The sequence below is a fragment of the Schistocerca cancellata genome, chromosome 10 (genome assembly GCF_023864275.1).
Source record: "Schistocerca cancellata isolate TAMUIC-IGC-003103 chromosome 10, iqSchCanc2.1, whole genome shotgun sequence".
NCBI classification, from domain to species: domain Eukaryota; kingdom Metazoa; phylum Arthropoda; class Insecta; order Orthoptera; family Acrididae; genus Schistocerca; species Schistocerca cancellata.
Window position 1 is genome coordinate 66,579,592 of NC_064635.1, and position 16,701 is coordinate 66,596,292.

Sequence of the window (16,701 nt, forward strand, 5' to 3'; positions counted from 1 at the left end):
AATTTCTACTCCGAATTTTTCTTTCCTTTACTGCTTGCTCAATATACAATATAATTTTTTCATATAGTTCAGTAAGTGTCACTCTACACGACCAGAATCTGTTTGGATTTTCTGTTAGGTTTCGAGACACTGTTTCGTTGTAGAAACTCCTTTTTTCAAATAGTGAGATCACTTTTCGTTCACCGTCGTTATTTTAGGATTTTCTTTATTTTATTGTGTTTTAGCTGTCGGAGGTGAGGCGCTTCCCTGGCGAGTGCGAACAGCCCGAGAGCGGCGGCGTAGCCTCAATAGGTCCGCGAGGAGGAAAGTGGTCTGCCGTTAGGCGGCCCCAGGCCGGGGGGAGGGGGAGGGGGGGAGCGCCAGAAGTGTGTCGCTCTTATATAGCCGGGTTCACGGCCAGGGACGATACTCAGCCGCCGACCACTGCAGCCGCCGCCACGGGACGTCTTCCGCTAAGCCAGCCGCCCCACACCGACAGCAACAACGGTGAGTAACGATGTGCTTAACCAGAATGTGATTCGGAATATTTAACATCAAAAGCAATCTCGATAAGCGAGGAAAAAAATACTTCACTTGTCACATCGGCAGGCTACTAGTTTCGGAGATAAACTGGAGAGTCAGTCACGATCGCCTTTAAAGCAGCCGTGTATGCAGATTAATTTACAGGAATCGATGTTCGCCCGCTTCGCAGAAAACTGACCGTTGTTCTTGCTTGTGCCCAAAGCAGTTCCAGCACCCTTTTGTCGCCGTCAGTGCGTATTTTTATTACAGTCTGTGAAATACAACACCTAAGTAATGTCCGTTCTAACGAAATTACGCCTATAAACATTTTTGGTCTATTGTGAGATTTACGTTGTTCTCTAGACTGTCAGGTACCGCAGCACCATGTTTCCCTCCTTCTACAGGTTACCAGTGCAACGAAGTGTTATTGTGTTGTTACTTTGCGAGTTAATAAGTAATTTTATCTGTAAACTTTGTTCTGTTGCTTCAGCAAGCTTCGCAACTACGAGGTGTTTCACAATTCATGTTACACACTTTCAGAGGTTGTAGAGGAGGCTTAGCAGATCAAGTTTTGGATAGGAACCGATGTCCGGAAACATGATTCAGTGATGCTCCAGAGCGTTAAAGTCACAGGCAGCGACGCCTGTAAATTATTTCATGCAGAGTGATTCCGTGAGGTCGTTACAAACTCTCTAGGATGATGGAGAAGGATAACTGTATCAATTTGAGGTAAGGATCCCTGTGCCGGAAACAAACGAGTCGATAGTCATGGGCGACAACCGTTCTGATAGCTCTGACAGTGGAATACGTGTACTGGCTGCTGCTAACACTGTAGGGTAGGCAACTTCCAGAGGTGGTAGTATGGACCAAAACAAGGAGAAAACGTCGATTAAACGTGGACCCTAAAACTGCATACCTGAGGAGCTATGACAACTTGTTCAGTAGACGAAACAGTAGCGAAGAAGAACAAGTGCTCATGGCTCCACAGGTATGCAGTTCAGTGTCCAAGTTTACAAGACATTTTGTCCTTGTTTTGGTCCATACTACCAGCTCTGAAAGTTGCCTGACCTACAGTCTTAGCAACAAGAGTAACAGTACATGTATTCCACTGTCATAGGTATGAGACCGATTTCGCTCGTAACTTTCGACTCGCTGCTTTCCGGTACGGGGACCCTGACCTCAAATTGATACACTTATCCTTCTCCGTCGTACTAGAAAGCTTGTAACGTCGTCACGGTATTAGCCTGTATATAGACACATTTACAGGCCCCGGCACCTATCACTTTGACGGTTTACAGCGCCGCTGGATGACGTTTCCTGTGTAAAACTTGGTCGACTAGGCCCCATCTACAGCTTCTAGAAGTTTGTAGCATGACCTGTAAAGCACTCTCTACGCTATGGGATGAGTTACAGGCCACAAAATAACGTTTGTAGATAAAATCTTTTATGAACTCGCCAAGTGACATCACAGTAACAAGATTTCGTTGCAATGGCAAACTGTAGCATAACGAAAAGATGGTGTCACAGTACCTAACAATTTAGACAATAAAGTGAAACTTGGAATAGACTTGAAATATATTTAAGCAAATTTTCTTACAGTGGCTATGACTTAAAGTGCGTTTGCATTTTACTGAGCGTATTAAAAATACTTAATGATGGTACTGCAAGACGTACAGGCATCATAAGGAAGAAGAACAGCGGCTTCATTTGGAACCCCACAGATCAGCAGAGTCCTGCGTTTGGACTCCGGGCAATGAACGTTGGCGACACCGTATTTAGAAGACGCGGGTTCCATTCTTCGGACATACTACGTGCTTTTTGTTTCGTTTCTTTTTGCGTATTTCTTGTAACAAGGCAAGTGCCGCTACTCGAACGGCTAGAATGTAATAAAATGATTTTAAAATACGTCTGTGTTCTAGCACTCGTCAAGATCACGTGCCGATAAACCTCCAAATTTATGTACAGTCGACGTTTCGAGATTAGCTACCACAAAGACTAGACGAGCAAAACTCTCTGGTGGAACCATAGCGACAATTTTATACAGCTGTTTAGAGAGTACAACTTGTGTTCGAGTTGGTTTTGGACACCAGCGAATCGACAAGTCGCGTATCGCGTAACGTGGCCGGAATCTCATCATCCGCGTTCACTCTGTTACCTGCATGAAACTCCCTGTACTTAGACACACAGTTATAGTCGTTAAAAGATCTGTGTACCAAGTCGACATTGCTCTCGCGTCATTCTACGGCTGCAGTGTGGATACAGCGGAAGCAATGCAGCGTGTCGAGATGTCCCTGGAAAACTCTTCCATTCCGCTGTGTTGCAATTGCTCCATTTCATCGAAACTCCACATTCGCACCTGGACGACGAATAAGAGGAGGACGTATGACAACAGTATTTGGGAAATTTGACTCTCGCGGTGTCGAGAATAGACTCCTAATGAAAGCTAACCCACGTGTGCTAGTAACAAGAAACCCACAGTAAAGGCACCAATGAAGTCAAATACTCTTTCCGGAATGGTGAGGCCTGGGGTTGGCGGTAATGTGCCGCTGAAACTAGTCACGTGATAGAATAAAGACATTCTCAAGATACAGCCGTGGAGGTACTTTTTCTCATACATATCATCAGCCGAAGTCCCTCGTCATGTAACAAGACGGGCATCCATAAATTGGACACTGTATCACTGTACCGCACAAGCGGCTCGTAGTGAATTTGCTTCCATATGGAATATCGTCTCAGTTATGTGACTGGATCTGTGATTTCCTGTCAGAGAGGTCACAGTTCGTAGTAACTGACGGAAAGTCATCGAGTAAAACAGAAGTGATTTCTGGCGTTCCCCAAGGTAGTGTTATAGGCCCTGTGCTGTTCTTTATCTATATAAACGATTTGGACAAGTAAACAAAACCTGCATCATGACTTCCTAGTAATCCGGCTCGTTCTCCTTGCTTCCTTGCAGGAAATTAAGAATGTATATGTAAATAAACAAATGGTTCAAATGGCTCTAAGCACTATTGGACTTAACATCTGAGGTCATCAGTCCCCTAGACTTAGGACTACTTAAACCTAACTAACCTAAGGACATCACACACATCCATACCTGAGGCAGGGTTCGAACCTGCAACTGTAGCAGCAGCGCGGTTCCGGGCTGAAGCGCCTAGAACCGCTCGGCCACCGCGGCCGGCTCCGACGAGTGTAGCCGCAATATTTGCGTGGTAGAGTAACTATGGTGTACGCGTACGTGGAGAAAGTGTTTGCGGAGCAATCGCCGACGGCGGAATAAGGAGAACCAGCCCGCATTCACCGAGGCAGATGGAAAACCGCCCCAAAAATCATCCACAGACTGGCCGACACATCGGACCTCGACACTAATCCGCCGGAGGGATTCGTGCCGGAGACCAGCACGCCTTCCCGCCCGGAAAGCAGTGCGTTAGACCGCACGGCTAACCGGACGGGCTGCTTCAGACATTAGTCGACTCCATGCTACATGGTGCTGCGGCACTTTGGTGTGCTCGAGGGTGCCCTGCACGATATTAGGCAAGTGTACCAGTTTCTTTGTCTATTCAGTGTACAAGTCGTTTTTGTGGCCACAGCTAAGCACTATCTCAAACAAGATAAATGGAATAACATCAGCGAGAGAAGAAATGTTACAAGAACTTTGCATACAGCACCAATGTCACGTGCTGTGCATACAAGGAACAAATAGGAGCTGCGACATGCGTAGACCGAAGATAAACGGAACGCTATATGCCGTCGAAAGACCACTTGATAGATACGGCAGCGGTATTTTCGTTCATCTAGACGTCGAAATTCTATCCACAGCCGAGCGGTCTAGGGCGCTGCAGTCAGAGACTGGGCGGCTGATCCCGGCGGAGGTTCGCGTCCTCCCTCGGGCATGGGTGTGTGTGTTTGTGCCTGGGACAATTTAGGTTAAGTAGTGTGTAAGCTTAGGGACTGATGACCTCAGCAGTTATGTCCCATAAGATTTCACACACATTTGAACATTTTTTTTCCTATCCACAGCACTCGCAGAGGGAAATAACGAAATCGTAACTATAGAGACGGCTCATTGCACCATTCAACTGCCTAATTCACTGTTTTTTTTTTTTTTTTTGTCGGAAATGGATGTTGGTTTCTCGGGAGCTTAGTGGCTGGGTCGGGCTGGCCTTTGTTTCGGGGGGCCAGTCGCCTCGCTAGCCGCGGCTGCGCCTCTCCGGTATGTGGGCCGCCGCTGCCGCTGCCGCATCCGGCTTTCTCCCGTGCGGCCCCCCCGCCTGCGGCTGGCTGGCTGCGCTCTCAGCTGACTGACCGAGGCGAGGTCACGGCAGAAGCGCGCCGCGCCGGCTCGCCCGCTGTTCACCGCTTCGACTCCCTTACGCCGCTCCCACGCCACACGCGAGCTATGCGATTCCGTTTGCGCGTTCACCTGTTTCCGTTTTCTACCACTCTAATCTGTCCGGTGTTCTGTTCTACATCTGCGTCGACGTATAAGCTGTTTTCGTAACTCTGCAACCGCGCAACCGCTACGGTAGCAGGTTCGAACCCTGCCTCGGGCGTGGATGTGTGTGATGTCCTTAGGTTAGTTAGGTTTAAGTAGTTCTAAGTCTAGGGGACTGATGGCCTCAGATGTTAAGTCCCATAGCGCTCAGAGCCATTTGAACCATTTGTTTCCGTAAGAGCGTGAGAAATTTCCGCCATTTCACTGTCGATTGTTCATTTATTTTACATTTCATGATTTCAGCTTCGTACCCACTCTCAAGTGCGTGCTGAAATATTAAAATACGCTACTGGCCACTAAAATTGCTACACCACGAAGATGACGTGCTACAGACGCGAAATTTAACCGACAGGAAGAAGATGCTTCGATATGCAAATCTCTAGCATTTCAGAGCATTCACACAAGGTTGGCGCCGATGGCGACACCTACAACGTGCTGACATGCGGGAAGTTTACAACCGATTTCTCATACACAAACAGTAGTTGACCGGCGTTGCCTCGTGAAACGTTCTTGTGATGCCTCGTGTAAGGAGAAGAATTTCATACCATCATGTTTCCGACTTTGATAAAGGTCGGATTTGTAGCCTATCGCAATTTCGGTTAATCGTATCGCGACATTGCTGCTCGCGTTGGTCGAGATCCAGTGACTGTTAGCAGAATATGGAATCGGTGGGTTCAGGAGGGTAACACGGAACGGCGTGCCGGATCCCAACGGCCTCGTATCGCTAGCAGTCGAGATGACAGGTATGTTATTCGCATGGCTGTAACGGATCGTGAAGCCACGTCTAGATTCCAATCAACAGATGGGGACGTTTGCAAGACAACAACCATCTGCACGAACAGTTCGACGACGTTTGCAGCAGCATGGACTATCAGCTCGGAGACCATGGCTGCGGTTACCCTCGACGCTGCATCACAGACAGGAGCGCCTGTGATGGTGTACTCAACGACGAACCTGGGTGAACGAATGGCAAAACGTCATTTTTTCGGATGAATCAGGTTCTGTTTACAGCATCCGTGTTTGGCGACATCGCGGTGAACGCACATTGGAAGCGTGTATTCGTCATCGCCATACTGGCGTATCACCCGACGTGATGGTATGGGGTGCCATGGGTTACACGTCTCTGTCACCTCTTGTTCGCATTGACGGCACTTTGAACAGTGGACGTTACATTTCAGATGTGTTACTACCCGTGGCTCTACCCTTCATTCGATCCCTGCGAAACCCTAAATTTCAGCAGGATAATGCACGACCGCATCTTGGAGGTCCTGTACGGGCCTTTCTGGATATAGAAAATGTTCGACTGCTGCCCTGGCCAGCACATTCTCACCAACTGAAAACGTCTGGTCAATGGTGGCCGAGCAACTGACTCGTCACAATACGCCAGTCACTACTCTTGATGAACTGTGGTATCGTTTTGAAGGTGCATGGGCAGCTGTACCTGTACACGCCATCCACGCTCTGTTTGACTCCATACCCATGCGTATCAATGCCGTTGTTACGGCCAGAGGTGGCTGTTCTGGGTACTGATTTCTCAGGATCTATGCACCCAAATTGCGTGAAAATGGAATGACATGTCAGTTCTAGTATAATATATTCGTTCAATGAATACTCGTTTATCAACTGCATTTATTCTTGGTGCAGCAATTTTAATGGCCAGTAGTGTATGTCTGACCAGTGTGTAACATGTCATCATCGAAAATACATATTTCTGATCTCATAGACCAGTTGTCCTTTCACAGAATACGAGTACACATCGAAGATGCATAACACGGCTGAAATTGTGCACGATGAAAAACCATTGAGAAACAGTATGGCGTACACAAAACTAATATATTCCTTTGACCTGCATGCGTCACTTCTGTTACGATCTCTGCCAGTGTTTTGACAACGTAAGTTGTGAATGCAGGTAATAGGAATAAATTGGCTGTATAAATGCGCCATACAATATGTTAATGGTTTTTTTATTGTGCACAACGTCATCCATACTATGTATCTTCGATATGTATTCGTATCCTGAAGTACCAACATCAGAGTGGAAAAAAAAAAAAAATGTTCCGGAACGCATCCGAAAGTGAACGTACACTACTGGCCATTAAAATTGCTACACCAAGAAAAAATGCAGATGATAAACGGGTATTCATTGGTCAATATATGATACTAGAACTGACATGTGATTACATTTTCACGCAATTTCGGTGCATCGATCCTGGGAAATCAGTATCCAGAACAACCACCTCTGGCCGTAATAACGGCCTTGATACGCCTGGGCATTGAGTCAAACAGAGCTCGGATGGAGTGTACAGGTACAGCTGCACATGCAGCTTCAACACGATACCACAGTTCATCGAGAGAAGTGACTGGCGTATTGTGACGAGCCAGTTGCTCGGCCACCATTGACCAGACGTTTTCAATTGCTGAGAGATCTGGAGAATGTGCTGGCCAGGGCAGCAGTCGAACATTTCCTGTATTCAGAAAGGCCCGTACGGGACCTGCAACATGTGGTCGTGCATTATCCGGCTGAAACGTAGGGTTTCACAGGGATCGAATGAAGGGTAGAGCCACGGGTCGTAACACATCTGAAATGTAACGTCCACTGTTCTAAGTGCCGTCAGTGCGAACAAGAGGTGACAGAGACGTGTAACCCATGGCACCCCATACCATCACGTCGGGTGATACGCCAGTATGGCGATGACGAATACACGCTTCCAATGTGCGTTCACCGCGATGTCGCCAAACACGGATGCGACTATCATAATGCTGTAAACGTTCATCCGAAAGAATGACGTGTTTCCATTCGTGCGCCGGCCGGTGTGGCCGTGCGGTTCTAGGCGCTTCAGTCTGGAACCGCGTGACCGCTACGGTCGCAGGTTTGAATCCTGCTTCGGGCATGGATGTGTGCGATGTCCTTAGGTTAGTTAGGTTTAAGTAGTTCTAAGTTCTAGGGGACTGATGACCACAGATGTTAAGTCGCATAGTGCTCAGAGCCATTTGAACCATTTTTTTTTTTTCCATTCGTGCACCCAGGATCGTCGTTGAGTACACCATCGCAAGCGCTCCCGTCTGTAATGCAGCGTCAAGGGTAACCGTAGCCATTGTCTTCGAACTGAAAGTCCATGCTGCTGCAAACGTCGTCGAACTGTTCGTGCAGATGGTTGTTGTCTTGCAAACGTCCCCATCTGCTGACTCAGGGATCGAGACATGGCTTCACGATTCGTTATAGCCATGTGGATAAGATGCCTGTCATCTCGACTGGTAGTGATACGAGGCCGTTGGGATCCAGCACGGCGTTCCGTATTACCCTCCTTAACCCACCGATTCCATATTCTGCTAACAGTCATTGAATCTCGACCAACGCGAGCAGCAATGTCGCGATACCTCGCGGAACCTCGATAGGCTACAATCCGACCTTTATGAAAGTCGGAAACATAATGGTACGCATTTATCCTCCTTATACGAGGCATCACAACAACGTTTCATCAAGCAACGCCGGTCAAGTGCTGTTTGTGTATGAGAAATCGATTGGAAACTTTCCTCATGTCAGCACGTTGTAGGTGTCGGCACCGGCGCCAACCTTGTGTGAATGCATAACACAGCATCTTCTTCCTGTCGGTTAAATTTCGCGTCTGTAGCACGTCATCTTCGTGGTGTAGCAGTTTTAATGGCTGGTGGTGTATTTTAAAGGCGGATATTTCAAGAAACGGTATAACGATTTCCAGGAATGGGGCATTTATCCTGCAGCGGAGTGTGTGCTGGTCTGAAACTTGCTGGCGAATTAAGACTGTGTGCCGGAATGGAAGTCGAACCCAGGACATCTGCCTTTGACGGGCAACTGACTGAGCTATGCGTGCGCGAGTCGCGGTCCGCCCTCACAGCTTCGCTTCCGCCTGTACCTCAACCGCTGCTTTCCTAATTTCGCAGAACGCCTGCTGCGTAGCTAGCGGGACCCGCGCCTCAGCCATTTCTCCAGGATATCCTCCCTCGCACGGGTGCCTGTCCTCCCACGCATGCGGCACAACTCCTGTCGAGCGTGCAAACTAGGACAGGAGGTGCCCAGGTACGGGCGGAAGCGAAGCTGTGAGGGTGGGTCGTGAATCGTACCTGGAAATCAAGTTACGCCCTTACGGTAATTGAGGTGTTAAGATCAAAAGAATACACGTCACACACCAGTAATTATGAGATACATTGGAAAAAATAGTAGTACTTCCAAATCTTTTAGTTACTGCCACATGCTCATCGGGAAGAATTCAGTCTTATACCAAAATCTGTAACCATAGGACAAACGTAAATAATAGAAAATGGTAATGGAATTGACTGGCGTACCCTCCTTTTGGTATAAACAATACTCATGTTATCATAAATACCGTGTAACTAAAAAAAAGTATATTTTCAAGCGAGATATTCTTTTTAATCGTTTCAACATGTTCATACACATTCCCATTACCTGTATAAACATTCATAAGTAAACAACCCATTCTACGTTGTGTTCGGCCCAAAGCATAGTATACGTCGGTATAAGACATTATGGAAATGAATGCTTCAAACCAGCTGCAATAAGGTAATATGTTTTTTAGTATTTTACAGGACGGGCCTGTTTCGGCTTATTTCCATCATGTTGGAAGTGACGACCATATTGCGTCTATAGTAAACTCTTTCTATCACGTGCCGATAAGTGTAATAGTTCTTATAGTAAGCGAAACGTAAAAATACGTTTTATTAGATATTTTGCCGGTTCAGTTTTGGAAGTTGTTTACGATAGTGCTAAACATGTAGAATCATAGTGAAGAACTCTCAAAACACATAGCAGCATGGTGAAGAACTGTCAAAACTAAACTGTTAAAATATCTGACAAAAAACGTATGTTTAAGTTTCAATAACTACGAGAACTATACTCCTGGAAATGGAAAAAAGAACACATTGACACCGGTGTGTCAGACCCACCATACTTGCTCCGGACACTGCGAGAGGGCTGTACAAGCAATGATCACACGCACGGCACGGCGGACACACCAGGAACCGCGGTGTTGGCCGTCGAATGGCGCTAGCTGCGCAGCATTTGTGCACTGCCGCCGTCAGTGTCAGCCAGTTTGCCGTGGCATACGGAGCTCCATCGCAGTCTTTAACACTGGTAGCATGCCGCGACAGCGTGGACGTGAACCGTATGTGCAGTTGACGGACTTTGAGCGAGGGCGTATAGTGGGCATGCGGGAGGCCGGGTGGACGTACCGCCGAATTGCTCAACACGTGGGGCGTGAGGTCTCCACAGCACATCGATGTTGTCGCCAGTGGTCGGCGGAAGGTGCACGTGCCCGTCGACCTGGGACCGGACCGCAGCGACGCACGGATGCACGCCAAGACCGTAGGATCCTACGCAGTGCCGTAGGGGACCGCACCGCCACTTCCCAGCAAATTAGGGACACTGTTGCTCCTGGGGTATCGGCGAGGACCATTCGCAACCGTCTCCATGAAGCTGGGCTACGGTCCCGCACACCGTTAGGCCGTCTTCCGCTCACGCCCCAACATCGTGCAGCCCGCCTCCAGTGGTGTCGCGACAGGCGTGAATGGAGGGACGAATGGAGACGTGTCGTCTTCAGCGATGAGAGTCGCTTCTGCCTTGGTGCCAATGATGGTCGTATGCGTGTTTCGCGCCGTGCAGGTGAGCGCCACAATCAGGACTGCATACGACCGAGGCACACAGGGCCAACACCCGGCATCATGGTGTGGGGAGCGATCTCCTACACTGGCCGTACACCACTGGTGATCGTCGAGGAGACACTGAATAGTGCACGGTACATCCAAACCGTCATCGAACCCATCGTTCTACCATTCCTAGACCGGCAAGGGAACTTGCTGTTCCAACAGGACAATGCACGTCCGCATGTATCCCGTGCCACCCAACGTGCTCTAGAAGGTGTAAGTCAACTACCCTGGCCAGCAAGATCTCCGGATCTGTCCCCCATTGAGCATGTTTGGGACTGGATGAAGCGTCGTCTCACGCGGTCTGCACGTCCAGCACGAACGCTGGTCCAACTGAGGCGCCAGGTGGAAATGGCATGGCAAGCCGTTCCACAGGACTACATCCAGCATCTCTACGATCGTCTCCATGGGAGAATAGCAGCCTGCATTGCTGCGAAAGGTGGATATACACTGTACTAGTACCGACATTGTGCATGCTCTGTTGCCTGTGTCTATGTGCCTGTGGTTCTGTCAGTGTGATCATGTGATGTATCTGACCCCAGGAATGTGTCAATAAAGTTTCCCCTTCCTGGAACAATGAATTCACGGTGTTCTTATTTCAATTTCCAGGAGTGTATTATACTTACCGAGACTTGGCAGAAAGACTTTACTATGGTTGTCACTTCGAACTAGTTCTCACTTGGTAATGGAAATAAGCCGTCGTGTCGTGTAAAATATTTAAAAGAAAAGTTACCTTATTGCAGCTGGTTATGAGCATTCATTTCCATAAACAATACACATCAAAATAGACGATACGATGGACGTCAATATCCATTTTAGTGTCTTGCCTTGTAATATAGGAGCTTTACAATGTCAAATCACAACTCCTTCAGCCGTCTGAATTTCCAGTTTTGCTTTAATCTTTGTTACCAGTTTCAGCTTTACACTAAGCCCTCTTCATGCCCCCTGACCGACGTTCAGGAGTAATCTCACTTATTCTACAACCAATCACTGGAATCCGTACACGTCTTTTTCTGGCAAAACTTCATGATTCAAAATGGTTAAAGAGCAGCCATCAGTCGTTGTTTCCGTTCTACCTTTATTATAGCAGATCCAGATTTCGGGTAGGGAGTAGCCATTATCAGTGCTAAGAATACAAGAAGTACATAGCCAGAGCATATTATACAAAAATTACAGCTCATGAGATAACCTGTATCGCTTGTACGTTAAATTACATACCAGTATTACGGAGTTGTTATACATGCCCGAGTACATCTGCACCTGTTGTGCGGGCTCTTGTCGCAGTTTATTAAAAACTACTGTGTACTGAAGGTGGGCTTTGCAGAGAACAGATCAGATGGCTGTGTGGCGCCCTCTATACACACTACGCAATACATAACCTTCACAGTAAAGCAATTGCAGTCTTCAATAAAATTTAAAAGTTACGTAGGAAAAAAATAAAATACAAGTAAGACTATTGACTTACTGCCACATTTAACAGCTAATATCAGAAACATAAAAATGCGACGTTCACTCCTTGTGAGTCAATTATTTTAATTTTTAAAAGCATGATTAAAATCAGATGTATAAAAATTTACAAACAGCTAGGAGGCACAGGATGCATGCTCCGACTATTGGAATTGATTTAAATACTTTTTTCCTTTTTTATTTATTTTAATTGTGCTGACGAGGTATGTGGCTCATATTACTTATTGACCGACGTATGTGCTCTCTGCAAAGCCTACATGCATTACACCGTAGTCTTTGATGAAGTGTGGCAAACCTGAACAACAGGTGTAGATGTACTAGGGCATGTATAACAACTCCGAAATACTAGCACGCAGTTTAATGTACAACCGTTATAGGCTATGTCTTGAGTGGCAATTATGTACTATGCTCTGACTACGTACTTCTTTTATTAGCCGGCTGCTGTGGCCGAGCGGATCTAGGCGCTTCAGTCCAAGACCGCGCGACTGCTACGGTCGCAGGTTCGAATCCTGCCTCGGGCATGGATGTGTGTGATGTCCTTAGGTTAGTTAGGTTTAAGTAGTTCTAAGTTCTAGGGGACCAATGACCTCAGATGTCAAGTCCCTTAGTGCTAAGAGCCATTTGAACCTCTTTTATTCTTTACACTGATAACCAGCCGAAATCTGGATCTGCTCTAATAGAGCTGGTACGGAAACGACCACAGTCGTGGAAGGAAGGAAGATTAGATTTAACATCCCGTTGACATCGAGGTCATTAGAGACGGAGCAAAATGCTCGGATTGTGTCAAGGATGGGGAAGGAAATCGGCCGTGCCCTTTCAAAGGAGCCATCCCGGCATTTGCCTGGAGCGATTTAGAAAAATCGCGGAGAACCTAAATCTGGATGGCCGGACGTGGGTTTGAACTGTCGTCCCCCCGAATGTGAGTCCAGTGTGCTAACCACTGCGCCACCTCACTCGGTCACAGTTGTGGAGCGTATTCCTCTTTCTTAAGAGAAGGTAATTTGTTGACTTCGTGATTCAGTCATTGCATATTGCATATTGCTTCCTCCTACGTATATTTCGCGGAAAGATCAGGGACGTAAGGCTAGAGAGATTCGAGTTCACATAGTGGCTTATCAAGTATTAACAGAATATTCCGTCGGTTCTTGGTAGAACAACGTTATAATAATAAATGAAAAGCACCAGTTTGCTTTTGTTCTACAATATTATTTTTATTGCTAACCGGCTTTCGGCGTACAAGGCTATCTTCAGGCATTTACTGAGTGTTATCACCAAAGAAGTTAAATGTTAGCAGACAACATTGGAAGAGAAGTAACACATCTAGAGTGAAGTAGAAACATACAGTGAGTAACATCTTTGCAATGAAATAGTAAAAACTGAACAGTACATAAATAACAATGGAGTTGACAGGAAAACCTTTAGCACAAAATAAGAATAGCATGCCTAAATAACAGTTTCTATTGATAAACAAAGCTATTGAAATAAGATAAAATTAGTACTAGGCAAGGCTGCATCAAGAGGTATGAAACATGGAGAGTAATACACAACCAATTAAAAAAGAAGAGACAGTTGTCAATGTAAATACAGAATACACGAGGAACTTAAGCCATATCAATACAATAAACAGAAATTAATAAATGCAGGAAAATTGAGGTGTTTGAGGGAACCTACAGTTTGAGAGTGTGGTGGTACTGCATTTTAACATTAACATTATAATCAAAGCAGTGGCTGTATACCAGTTTACATTAAATAAATGAGCAAAGTAAAATATGAACAGTATTTGATGAGACAACTACAAGGCGAGTTAAACATGGACAGTAATACAAGTACAAGTTAAAAGCAAACCCTTAACTATTGAAACTACAGCATATGTGGAATACAAAGACAACTGCAACAAATAAAACAACTTAATGACTACAGGAAAATGGGAATATGTAGGAAGAGAGAGTGTGGGAAGTAATGAACAACAAAGATGATTATATGAAGTTTAGGAGAGGGGAAGTGTTGAGTTGTGTCTGGTCATTTAGGATGAGATCTGGACTGTGAGCAAGATGTTTGTTAATTTCCAGGGCTTCCAGCAGGTTGAGTTTATGGCCTTTGTTTGCTAAGTGAAGTACATAGGACACTGGCTGGTAGTTGTGACCCTCACTCAGTACATGCTCAGCAAATGCAGAGTCTGAATTCTGCAACCTCCAGCTGCGTTCATGTTCAGCCAGCCTAGTTGATATGTCTCTGCCTGACTGACCAATGTAAAATTTGTCACAATCAGAAAAGGTGATTTTGTATACCCCACTGTTGGCTAATAACTGGATCTTATCTTTGCTATTAAAAACACACTGGGCTGTAGTGTTCCTGACATAGTAGGAAACCCTATACTTGCAGGATTTCAGTGCTTTGGCTATAGTCTGTGATACCTGACCTAGAAATGGTATAGTACACCATTTTTTGCTTATCAAGTAATTATTCTCCCCGCGGCACATTCATGACTGGAGCAGCAAGGGGATGGGGAGTAATCCTGGTACACAAAGTACCCTCCGCCACATACCGTAATGTGGCTTCCGGAGTGTAGATGCAGATGTAATCTGAAAGGAAATTTCAACAAAGCGTTTGTACAGGAAAAGAAGTTTTCCTTTCATTGTTTTTGTAGAAAGTTGGAATGTCATCCTCGTAGAAGTGGTAGCGTGTCCGGAAGTGAGGCGTGACGTCAGGCAGACCAACCGGAGCCTCCGCCTCCCGCAGAAAGTGGATGCGTGGGTGCGTGCAGAGGCACGCACTTTCCCGGATGCGTGCCTGCCTGCCTGCACACGTAGTGGGACCGCCACAGTTTGGCGACCACTGCGGCCCACACTCCGCACTCTGCACCAGCGCGGTTCGACCCATTTAGGCTTGAGGTCTACCGGATGCAATTTAGTCCATTTAGAGATCTACAGACTTAAAAATTCATGAAGGTTTAAGTACAAAACAATACCGTAGACAAAATTAACCATTTTAATTATGTAAAAGGTAAGTTTCTCTCCATGAAAACCTGTAATCCTACGAGTCAATTTCCAAGACATTACAACTGGGGAAAAACTTAGTATGTTCACCATCATAAACACTGAAAAAGGTTTCGTCAGATAGTTGGCTTTGCATGTTATTGGCAACTTTTTTTACAATGTGGCGAATAACTTGTCTGAGCCAAACTTACACATTCTGGAAGACGACAATCAGTCAGTATATTTCTACACTTACATTTCACTATGTTCGTAGCTGAAAACACATAGATAAGGTGATCCAAAAAACGGTACAACATGCGATGCCATTTTTACAGTGTTAGGGTGTGGTTTTAGGCTCACTAATTTGCAAAAGTTATCTTCACTGTATTCTACATTTAACATAATATCATTTTAAAATCGAATTATTTCCTCTTCAATTTCTGTCTACCTAAAAGAGAAAAGAGTACTCATTTTATTTGAATTATCTTTCACATTCACTATTTGGGAAGGCTGAGCTATGGAAGCTGGAACAGGTTCCATTGCCTTAGAATCTGAAAATCGGTATTCGAACTCTGCCTTCAGTGCTTTGAAGTTGGCCGCACACTGCATTGCAGCTTCCCGATACAATGACGTTTGTTCATCCGACAGTTCTGACACTGTTTGACGAAAATGTTTCACATTTAATTTCTGTGACTGTGCTGTCCGAAGGTCTTGTTCTTACGGCAAAACCAGGCTGAAAGAAGCAACCGATTGATCTGACACATTCTGAGGCACCAAGGAATCGTCAGTTAGTCGAGGAGGGGAGTGTGAAGGCAGTGGCGACGCGTGTGGTATTTGTAACTAATTGTTAACTGTGACGGTATTATTGTTGTAATTATTATTATTACTGTTTAGGTCATTGTTTACAATTATCCAAGTAACAGTATTGTTGTAATTATTATTATTGTTATTCTTCTTAGTATTATTAATATGTTACTGCTTACGATTATCCGTTGTCGTGTCACATCATGCCCCAGTATTACTGAATAATGTCACATGGCTTCTATTAAAGGGAGGTTAGAAAGTCTGGTTTGCGACTGTGTATTTCGAAGATAAGTTTAGATTCTCTACTACGCCGAAAACGATCTTTCTGCCGAAGCAGTAGTTGCAGGAACAATTAAAATTAATTCAATTAGTTTTGATGCCTCAGGTACAGTTTCACTGAGGCCACAGGAGGTGAGACAAAAAAAAATAGCTCTGAGCACTATGGGACTTAACTTGTGAGGTCATCAGTCCGCTAGAACTTAGAACTACTTAAACCTAACTAACCTAAGGACATCACACACATCCATGCCCGAATTAGAATTCGAACCTGCGATCGTAGCGGTCGCGCGGTTCCAGACTGTAGCGCCTAGAACCGCTCGGCCACTTCGGCCGGCCAGGTGAGACATTTACTTTGTCTAACTACTGGCTGGTTCCGGAATTCGTCTGAAGAATGTATCACAGATGGTGCCGTCTTTAGTCGAAGTATATCAAAATGTCCACCGTGCGATAACTTCAAGAAATTAAATGCCGCCTCAGGGAAGTTTA

The 16,701-nt window shown here is 45.7% G+C and overlaps 1 protein-coding gene across 2 annotated transcripts in view; it reads left to right on the forward strand.

Annotated features, from left to right (window-relative positions):
* Nucleotides 1-421: 421 nt before the first annotated feature.
* The window catches only part of LOC126106443 (uncharacterized), an 82,479-nt gene continuing 66,199 nt past the window's right edge, over nt 422-16,701 (forward strand). For both annotated transcript variants that reach the window (XM_049912723.1, XM_049912724.1), the window contains exon 1: nt 422-486. The gene's annotated coding sequence lies outside the window, so the exon portion shown is untranslated. The remainder of the gene's footprint in view (nt 487-16,701) is intronic.